We start from the raw sequence: 11,087 nt of genomic DNA on the forward strand, positions 1-11,087 counted from the left end.
GCGCCGCAGGGTGTTCATGGGAGTTGTAGGCTTCCCCCCCCCGCTGTTGTGGACGCAGTGCTGGCCGTCCCGCCATTGCCCGGCGGCCGGGTACGGGTGGCGAGAGGGGACAAAAAGCCCGCGCGCGTTGCTCGCCGGGCTGAGGTGCTGCGGGATGCTCACCGCCGAGCACCGGGAGCCGCGGCGGCCCCACAGCCGTGCCCTGTGGCGGCGGCAGGCGGGATGGTGCGGGCTGTGGGCTCGTCACACCCCGCAAAGTTCGGGTTTTAACCGCCGACCGCTGTTTGTGCGAGGAAACGTGGCGAGGTGGAGGGTTATCCAGCCGTTTTCTGGCTTAAAATCGCCACCGTTTTGGTGTGGCGACAGCAGTCACCCCTATTCTGTGAAAATAAAGTGATAGTAAAATAATAATAATACGGTGTGTGTCCCAAAACCACCCACAACACGGCTTCGTTTCACCTGCCCTGCAGCCCAAAGCTGTGAGGGATGGATCCGGAGGCCTGAGGCCTGGCAGCACCCCTGGTCATGTCCTCCGTGGTTTTCACAGAAAAATAAATAAATAGGTAAATAAATAAATAAATAAATAATGTCTTCTAAACAGTCCTTAGATCAGATTAGAAATAGGAAAGAAACCATCTCCGGGGTGCAGCTGACGTTTGAAGGCGATGTGGTGTCGGTTTGCAGCTGCCGTGTCACGGCAAGAAAGGAAAAAAAAAAAAAAGCCTCTTTGGAAAACAGCAAGAAAACAAACAAACAACAAAAAAAAGCCTGTTCACAAAACTTTCTGTGAGGTGATCGCTGAAAAAACACACAACTGGGATGAGTTTGGGCCCCCAGGGCTTCGTTTTTGCCACGTGCACTTGTTTTTCCGCCCTTCATCTCGCACGCTTTCTGATTTTACGAAGGAAACGTGCACCCTGGGGCTGGATGAAGAGGAGGGAAGGTGTCCCGCCTCGTGGCATCCATCCCGTGGGTGTTCCTGCTTGCATAAATCTCCTGGTTTCAGGTCCACACCTGCACTAAACACATCCGTGCCCCGATTGCCTTACGGAAATTCGTTACCAGCTGCCTCACCCGCGGCGTCTTTTAACAGGAAATCACGTAAAACGAAAGGAATCGAGCCTTTTTTTTTCTTTTCCCTATATAATTTGAAAGCTCCAGTGTGCGGAGGCTTCTGCTGGAAATGCCAGCAGGAGAAACTCCCTTTGTTCCTGTCTAGACGTTTGACTGGGAAGTCTATAATGCAGTCCTCAGGAAGCTGGTGGCTCGCTCGAGAGAGGAGGGCTCATTGGTATGCTTCACAGCGCTGCAAGGAAGGATTCTCGGTGTCAATGGCCACAAGGTAAATGCTGGCTACGGTGTCTTCCGTAGTTTGCCAGGAAAAAAAAAAAAATCCTAGAAATGAGCAATCTCTGAGGCTCAGCCCAAATCTAGATTTCGCCTGCATTTTGTAGTGAGAAAATAAGAAAATCTTATTTTATAGTTTGCTTTCAGAGGGCCAGAAACAGCTGGAAGCTTTCCGAGGTGAAGACAAGGCGAATGGTGCACTTTGATCAGCAACACCTATTTTCAGATCTGCAAGTGCTATTATTTCCACCTAACTACAGAAAAAAAAAAATGTTTCTTCCCTGTGATCATTGATGAACGTTTTCTCACTTGCAATTTCCTATTGTTCTCCACAGCGGTATAAATCTCAAGTACCTGAAAATAATTATGCTGAATGGTACAGAAGAGCTAGAACAATTTTCTTTCTCCTTTTTTTCTTTTTTTTTTTTTTTTTTAATGCCTTCTTAAACAAGAACTGGCTGAAGGCAAATAGTATCATCCCTGCAGAATATTACCTAACAAAACCAAATGCCATAAGCTTTGCACAAAGCTGAGGAAGACGCAGAGAAGGATGGTGCTGGAACTTGCACCTTTCCTTTGCAGGTCAGAGGCTCCACTGCAAACCTGTCATGAAACGTGACTTTTAGTACAATTATTCTGTTCAGTATGAACAGTGCTTCCCAGAATAATATAGCCCTTTTGAGGTTTACTCATCAGTCATAACTGTGATGCTCTAGCAGAGAATCATTTTTATTGCATAAGGTGTTTAACAGCTGTCCCTTAAGTTTGTAGAGTAAATTGTTCCCTGAGCAAGAAACTACTTAAACTTTTTTTTTTAACAAAATATCTCTACTAAGTTGTAAGATGGATGTTTTCTTGAAGTTTGTGTGTTTATGAATGCACTCTGTCCTCATACACGCTCTACAGTGAAATTTCTGCTAACAACACAGCTCACCCTTTCTCAGAGAAAGCAATAATAATAAGTTTTCTCAGCCTGGATCAGCAGTTTCATTAAACTTAATGAGATTGCTTAGGTAATTTTTTTTTTTAATCTTTAATTTTCTTCCAGATGAGGATTAAACTGGCCAATGGTATCGGGTTATTACAGGTGAGGTAGACAGATGCACAGCAACACTCACATGAATACATATGTATGTGCTCAGGAAAATCATACACGCTTCATTTCCTTCTGTGCACAGAACAAAAGAGATGTAAAACCTGAGCCAGTTATGTATGAACTGTTTGAAGCTGTGACTGCCGTGTTTTCACAGATGTCGTAACACGATTTCCAAGAATACTTCTTATTTTCATTAAGAATAAAGACCCAGACACAGAAGTATGCAGGAGAGGTCCAGAAAGTCTGAAAGCCAAATTCTGCCTGTAGTTACAGCAGCACAGTTGCCATTTACTTCAGACCCACCTACTCAGCTACAATCAATTGTCCATTACCTGTAACAATGGGGGGCTGAGATACTGTGGGCAAGGAAGAAAAGAAAACATAAATAATGAATCCTGAAAAGCATAAGAGGCTACCCTGACTCAGAATAACTGCACGGAGGCAGACAGGGTATTTTAGCAATCCAGGGAGGCCGCCCAAATGAGACCAATACTTGACGGCATTTCTTTACGTCTGATAAACAAAATGTCAAGAGTCTTCCAATTATATACTAAAAAAATGAAAATAAAGACAGGGTGGTTTAGACTTCATTAGCACAGAAACATGGCTAAATGTCTCATGGGTGAAATTTTCTCAGTAAATTCATATGAAATAGACTCATTCATTGTGGGTAAAAGAAGAAAATGCAGAATGTGAAAATGCTAGCATTTTTATATATATATATTCTTAGTTGCCTTCCAAATGTTAATCACAGAACCATTAATTTTGGAAAAGACCTCCAAAATAATCTGGTCCAAATGTCCCCCAACCACCAATGTCACCCATCAAACCATGTCCCCAAGCACCATGTCCAGACTTTTCTTGAACACCCCCAGGGACAGGGACTCCACCACCTCCCTGGGCAACCCGTCCCAATGCCTGACCGCTCTTGCTGAGAAGAAATGTCTCCTCATTTCCAACCCGAACCTCCCCTGGCACAACTTGAGGCCATTCCCTCTGGTCCTATCCCTGGTTACCTGTGAGCAGAGGCCGACCCCCAGCTCCCCACCCCTTCCTTTCAGGCAGTTGCAGAGAGCAATAAGGCCTGCCCTGAGCCTCCTCTTCTCCAGCCCAAACCCCCCCAGGTCCCTCAGCCGCTCCTCACAGGACTTGTGTCCCAGGCCCTTCCCCAGCTTCGGAGCCCTTCTCTGGACACGCTCCAGGGCCTCGATGTTCTTCTGGTAGCGAGGGGCCCAAAGCTGAACCCGGCACTCGAGGTGCGGCCTCACCAGAGCAGAGCCCAGGGGGACGAGCACCTCCCTGGCCCTGCTGGCTGCACTACTCCTGACACAGGCCAGGATGCCGTTGGCCTTCTTGGCCGCCTGGGCACACTGCTGGCTCATGTTCAGGAGAGCATCAATCAGCAGTGCAGGACCCGGCACTTGGCCATGTTGTACCTCATCCCACTTGCCTCTGCCCATCAATCCAACCTCTCCAGGTCCCTCTGCAGGGCCTCCCTACCCTCTGACAGATCGACGCTTCCCCCCAACTTGGTGTCATCTGCAAACTTACTGGGGGTGCAGTCAATTCCCTCATCCAAGTCATCAATAAAGATATTAAAGAGGACGGGCCCCAACACTGACTGGGGAACACCACTGGTGACCGGTCACCAGCTGGATTTCACTCCGTTCACCACCACTCTCTGGGCCCAGCCATCCAGCCAGTTTTTAACCCAGCAAAGCGTGTACCTGTCCAAGCCATGGACTTCCAGCTTCTCCAGGGGATTACTATAGGAGACCGTGTCAAAGGCCTTGCTGAAGTCTAGGTAGACTACGTCAACAGGCTTTCCCTCGTCGTTCATAGAAGAGTCACCCGTTCATAGAAGGAGATGAGGTTGGTCAGGCAGGACTTGCCTTTCACGAACCCCTACTGGCTGGGCCGGATCCCCTGGTTATCTTGCACACGTGTGATTGCACTCAAGATGACCTGTTCCACAAAGATGATCTGTTCTATGAATCACTTTCTTAGTTCTCATTACCTACATCCTCTGTTACTGACTGAGTCACCAGTTAAGGAGACCCAAAATTACAGAGCACTTTCTGATTTTTCCAAAAGGAAACCGACAGAGAAACTTGTTGACAGCAGCTCCATTTCACCTTATTTCCTAATCTTGCAAGACTCATGCAACTGTGCTGCCTGCCAGTTCTGCCCCAGGATAAGCAGTAAATCTACTGACTGTCCAACCAAATTCAACAAGTGACTCAGGAGCTGGTCATACAAAATTGGTTCCTTAGGTATAAATGTGTCAACAACAGCTTGCTGTTAGCTTTCCTATTACAGCCAACTGACACAGATAAAACCGGAGCTCATTAGGACCTGGAGTATTCTTCCTCTGATGGGGACCCACCGACAAGTTGTTTCACCTTTCTGTTTCCCACTTTTATAAAGAATTTAAAAACCTAATGGCAGACTGATATACAAGAGCCATGCATTATCATTGATAACTGCAAACTGCCAGTCTTTTAAAGAAATTGCTCAATTATATGTATTTAAGCATAATTTGTTCCCCCTAAGCAACAGTTCCAGTAAGAAATATAGTGACCATCAAGAACTCCTTTGTTTCATATTCTCCAGGACCTAACAACCTCAGATCCCCTATTAGTTTAAATAATTTGATTCTCATCAATTACAGGCACTGGTCTAATTAATTACAGACTTTCTGGGAGCTTACATAATAATCTGTGTTTCACTGCACTTCCCTCTAGCATGTAAGGCAATGGAAGGGAGAAAACAACGCGTTGTAGTTACGGGGCGCCGGCAGTGAGATGGCACAGCTCAAGGGAGAAATGGTGATTTTCACTTGGAGAATGCAATTTGTATGCAGCCCAGGCCACCAGCAGCAAAGCTGTTCCTCTCAGCTCTTTGGGGGCTCATACGAAACGAGCACAGCAGCCTCACTGCAGCTCTTGCTGGATTATTAACTACACCTCGACTCACGCCGCTACAAACTCCATTCTCATTGTGGCACACAGCTGACAGACTCGCATTGATCCAAGCTAGAACCGGAGTCCTACAAACTCTGAAACACCCTTTTTCTTCAGAGCAGTCTTCCGAGGGTAGAGCAGAAGCAAATCAGCTTGCTACTACAAGACAAACACACACAGCTACTGCAGCTGCTGCTTTTCTGCTGTAAATTGCAAATTTTCAACTTTCAAGTTTCACGCTGGTAAGTTCAAAAGTAAAATTGGAAAACCAAGAAAATAGTTTTATTAGTCTGTTAGCAACCAAAAACCCGCTACACTCTTATATTAAGATAAATGCAACATCATGGAGAATTTAAAATTTTAGGGAATTTAAAGATGTTTTAAAATATCTTCTATATTTTGTATAGGGGAGGAACAGTCAGCCCAGGTTCTAACAAAAGTGAAATCCTTTCTTGGTCAATTTTGTTTCCACATTAAACGGCCTAGCCAACAGTTTGCGCTTCTCCTAAGAGATTATTTAGTGACTTGATACATTTTCCTGACACAAGCATCTCCATTTTAGTTTTATTCCCTCACCCTTAGACTCCTAAACTCTTTCTTCTTCCTTAAACCCTTTCCCGTCACATTTTTCTCCCGGCTAAGATAAGAACAGAAGCCTCAGCAACATTCAGGCACTGGCAGCTTGCCAGAGGAGTCCTTTTATACACAGCCTTGTCAGATGCAGGGACTGTCACTGTGGGCCCAGGACTTGATGTACTTAAATCCGTAACAATATTTCACCTTCTTTCACTGAAGGTAGTTGTGCATTGCCAGTTAATAGAGATTTTTGCTTATTTTAAGTAAGACATGTTGTATTCAATACATATATTTATTTTGCAAATCGTAAGTCTTAAGAACTTCAGTGCTGAAAGCAGCTAAATTCAGCAAGATTTAAATCCATCCAAATGCCACCTTGCATTAAGTTAAGCACCCATTTAAACACTTCGCTACACTGAGCCAAAAACTTGGTTATATAACCTAAAATAACATAAAAAAATAACTTCATTGTGTCACTCTGCAGCATGTCAAAGAGCAGATTAAAGTCAGTGCCCTCTGCAATCTAGAGAGATGGATGCTTATCTCCATTGTTAAGAATGTATAAAGGAGCAAAGGCAATTCTCAAGAGAGAAAGCATGGGAAAAATAGAAGTATTAAAGTTATTGGTACAGTGTAACTTGTGTCCTTACCTATGGCCACATACACCTGCTGCAATCTATGGGTAACACAGCTGCAATTTAGGGAATTTAACCCAGATTAGTATGCAGCAGAATTCAGCCACTATAGCAACTGATCTGCGTTGTATTTTAGGTAAGCTTGCACCTTCTCTCCAGTTGCACTTTTCACCCAGCACACTTGGCATTGCTTCTAAGCTGAAGTCAACTCGTGATTGAATGACTTGTTCCCAGTTTAGACATAAATATTTTTGCAAGGCTAGATGCGCTAAAAATGAATGCTGGAGAAGCAAGGGATTGTATCCACCGTAAAGGATATATTCGATCACGTTACAGAGACTGGACAACAAAAGCAGATCCATTGACAATAGGAGAAATAGTTAAAGAGTGCAAAACCTAATGGCTAATGACACCAGGCATTTCTTTATCTGGACAGCCACTGTCCTTATTTTTCCTAGCAATATGATCGCTTATAAACTGTTTATAAGCAATTTTGAAGGATCCCATGCCAGAACACCTTCCAAGTGAAAGTTTACTTAAACACACGGTATTGTTTCAAGATAAAAACAGCCATGGAAAAGAAATCACGTTGGTGCAGAGTCTGCAAACCAGGATGATACAAAATTTCTCTGTCACTATGTACTCGGCACCGAAATTTTGGGAGAAGCATTTAGTTTTTAAGAGGATGGTCTTAACACCGTCAGATAGCAAGCCTTCTGCACGCAGCTAGACAGACTGCCTGCCGCTCCGGGGCTGGGGCAAGCAAACAGGGAAAATAAAAGATGACTTGCATTATCGCACTGCATGCTGATAGAAATGACGGTGGTATAAACGGAAATGAAATATATATCTAAGTCCTTCATGCTGATATAGAAAAGAACTTGGCCAAATGGCAACATACGTTGTGGTACACATATTAAACACACTTCGAACAGTGCCCGATTAGCTAATATTTGTTTTGGAAGTTTTTCTGTCTCTGTGTACTCATATCAATATATTGTGCAATCAAGACAATGTATTGAGGAAACAAGGGCTGTAAATTAAGGTTAGCATCAACAATTAAAAACGGATGCCTCCGCACAGGGGCAGATGGGCAGGGATTTGCTTGGTTGCTGCTTTGTGCATCTCTGCCAGGAAGCTAGATACGGCTCCGCCAGCGTGCGCTGCCCACAGAGCAGCACAGAACGTTGCAATCATCTGCTTTGGCTGGAGGAGCGCTTCAGAAATTGCAGCAGCTGAGGTGGAAGTGAAGACTGAGCACAGAGCAGCTCATATAACCGAGAAGGCTGCTTCCTACGTGGGGAAGAATAGCCGTAGTGCAGAATACAGGCAGCTTGGAGTAAATAGCTTAGTACAGGTCATCTGGAAAGCTTTGCCAGCACACAAAATCGCATTATTTTGGCAGACCCTTACTGACACAGACTGCACCCTCGCTTAAAAGTTGAGTGGCACAAAGCCAATCACCCTCTGTATTTTCTCATATCAAAGACTTGATACAAAACCCAGCGTTCTTTGAATCAGCCACAACTTCCATGAAATAGATTCCAGTAAAACAGGGAAAATGCAATGGGAGATGGGTCTGATGACCTAAAATGTCATCATAGATATTGTAACTATCATTTGTAAAAAGCTAAGCATGATAATGGGGCCAGGATACTGCATTACTCCAATTTACAGTTGCAGTTATATTGCATGTACGTCACCAGGTTGGTCTCAGAGGTCCTCTTGTATGTAAGAATTGGGTTATTCCCCACCTTTGCCTTCCAGTTCTCCAAAATCATAAGCAAGCCCTAGACACGAGGATCTTGTTTTTCATCCTGCCATTGCAAATTTCAGCGTGTCTCAAAGGGAGCACAGATACATCTATGGGATTGACCCGATGTCTCTTCAGTTCTTACAGACAGGTCATCCCAACAATGCGGCTGTAGGGCTTGTGACAGATTATGTAACAAAGAATCATTAAAGCAAATCAGACCAAAATATTCTGTTGCAAATAATTTTAAAACTTTTATTAACAGGAAGCCTGCAGAACACCACAATCACACTTGAGTGGTATTATTAGAAAATAAAGGCATACTAAGCTTCGCCTTGTCAAAGAGACATCCAGCTCATTTCCAGAAATACATTAAAGAGATTCTTTTGCAACTGCTGTAATGTTACATGGAGTGCTGGATTTAAGACACAGCTGACTTTTAAACAGAGGAGAAACAAAGCAATTAAAAATCAGTATGCACACAATTCCTTTAATAATTTATCCAGATGATACAGATTATCTGCATAACACTACTAATACAGTACATAATTTCTATTCAGTGTGAACAGAATATAGAGACAAGGTTGGAAATGTAATTGCGAACAACACTGGAATAATCTAGAGGTTTAAAAAAATCATCAGCATACAAATTATGTACGTAGTCTTCAAAGGCTACTCAGAAAAGGTCAGTGATGTCTGTACTCTATAACAGAAACTAATTTTTGGAACTTCCAACTAAGTAGTAATGTAAACTAATTTGACTTTAAGAGAATGTACTTTGAGTAATATTTTCTTTTTGAAAACAATTGATTTTTGTTTCCATTCAATGGAAATCACTTAAAAAATTACTCTCCTTATAAAAGCACCATCCAGCAAACTTCAGTAAGTTAACTTTAAGCATAAGCCATTCCATCCATTTAATTAGGAAATCCTATATACATATACATACACATTCAGAACGTAACAGCTACAAGATGCTTCTATGGTGACTGAAATGATAGAATATCAACTGAAGTTTTGATGAGAAGTAGCCATTTAGAAATACATGCCAGGATTAATTTCTTTTTAATGCGGTCACTATAATCTTCTAGTTTGGCTTTTCAGAATCCTCAGGAGGTTCTGCACACAATTCCTTTGTTTGGTAAATCAATTTGAAGGGAAAAAAGCCCTTTGCTCTTGGGTAAAATAAACTAACAATTTTGTTATTAATTAACGGTGAAGAATTATTTTTTCATACTGAAACAAGTATTAAAAGCGTTTTTAAATTAGGGAGCTTCACCTTAACATTATACATTCATGTTCCTAAACTATTACTGCAACCAAAAATGATCCTGCTCTCTCCTGTGCATTTCCCTGCATAAGCAAGAACATTCATGCAACCTACACAGGAAATCAAAGAACAAATTTACCTCAATTAAAACTGACCTATCAAAGATAAATGAGTGTATTTTTAAAAGTTACTTCTCACCTGATTAATTCTCTTACAATGTTCACTGTATATGCATGTTGTGATTGTCTAGAGAAGCGAGAGCAATTAGGTGCAGCTAAATGTATCTTTAGCATCAGCTTAAATTGACTACTCAAAACTACTCAAAACGAACGATCAGAGCTAAGCTAGAATTCTGGCAAAGAATTAACACACCAATAAATTCATGCTACTGAAATTAGTTGGACAAGATATGTTTTTATATTCCTAGTTTGAAGAGTATTTTGAAGGTTTCCTTACCTAAAAGACAATTTTTCTCCTACTCACAGTAACAAAATAAGCTGAAAGGTTTTGAGGCTGTCCAAAAGGAATCAAATGTTTTTTTCTTTTTTTTGTCTTTTTAACTTCATTCGCTGTTTTGAAAGACACATTCTTTGCCAATTTCATATATTTAGATTATGCTTCCATAATCCCACTAAGTCTCCTTGCCAGGATTCTTCTTACGTGACTTTAAAGGTATGTAAGAGACGTCTACATCGAACTGAACTCTTGCAGAACAGTACTACTGTGTCTGAAAACAACTCATGTTTGACATCACCATTTATACATTTCAGAGCTTCTGGGTCTACTTCCTCAAATTACCAGCAGGCTATACTTGGTGAATGAGTCTCTTCTAACTGTCTAGTTTTCTATTTCCTGTTTTTTTTTTTTTCCTCTCAGCTGTTTCATTTTTGCCTGAGAGAGAGCTGATGAAGCATTCACAGTAGGTATACTCCCTGTTTTATATACTTTATTACTTATAACACTCTTTGTCAGCTCTTGGCTCCTCTCAATATCCGTCCAGGCTGTGGATTAACACCTCCCTAAAAGACAAAACAGGATACACAAGAGAAAAAGGTTATGAGCTCATTCTGCAACTTAAGTTCATTTTTCAGGGTAAACTTACTCAATATTACACATAAACAATATTTATGTTAACTGAGTATTACTTACATTGTCTGTACAGTTTGTGTTTGTAAACTATAAACTAGCTAAAACTATAATAAAGTAGCTTGTTTATCTAGTATCAAGTGCAGATTTCTTGATTTTAAGCGTTGTGATTCTTGAAGGCACCGGAGTTAAGTGAGTGCAGGAGTTAATTAATTAAATTGCCTCCCACGGAAAGCAGGCTGTGCCAGCCAATGGAAGGGGCTTGGAAGCAAGAGTAACCAGGATTAGCTAACTGACCACCACCAACTCTTTCAGTGTTAAAAGTCACTTTTATGACTTTAATGGATGAATTCCGTTAGTG

The 11,087-nt window shown here is 42.1% G+C and overlaps 1 long non-coding RNA gene across 1 annotated transcript; it reads left to right on the top strand.

Annotated features, from left to right (window-relative positions):
- Positions 1 to 774: 774 nt before the first annotated feature.
- Positions 775 to 2,668, top strand: LOC308181355. Its single transcript, XR_013941432.1, has 2 exons — positions 775 to 1,342; positions 1,484 to 2,668. It is a non-coding gene; the product is annotated as an uncharacterized lncRNA (long non-coding RNA).
- The last annotated feature ends 8,419 nt before the right edge of the window (positions 2,669 to 11,087 follow it).

Source organism: Anser brachyrhynchus, assembly GCF_964034855.1.
Source record: "Anser brachyrhynchus genome assembly, chromosome: 1".
NCBI classification, from domain to species: Eukaryota; Metazoa; Chordata; class Aves; order Anseriformes; family Anatidae; genus Anser; species Anser brachyrhynchus.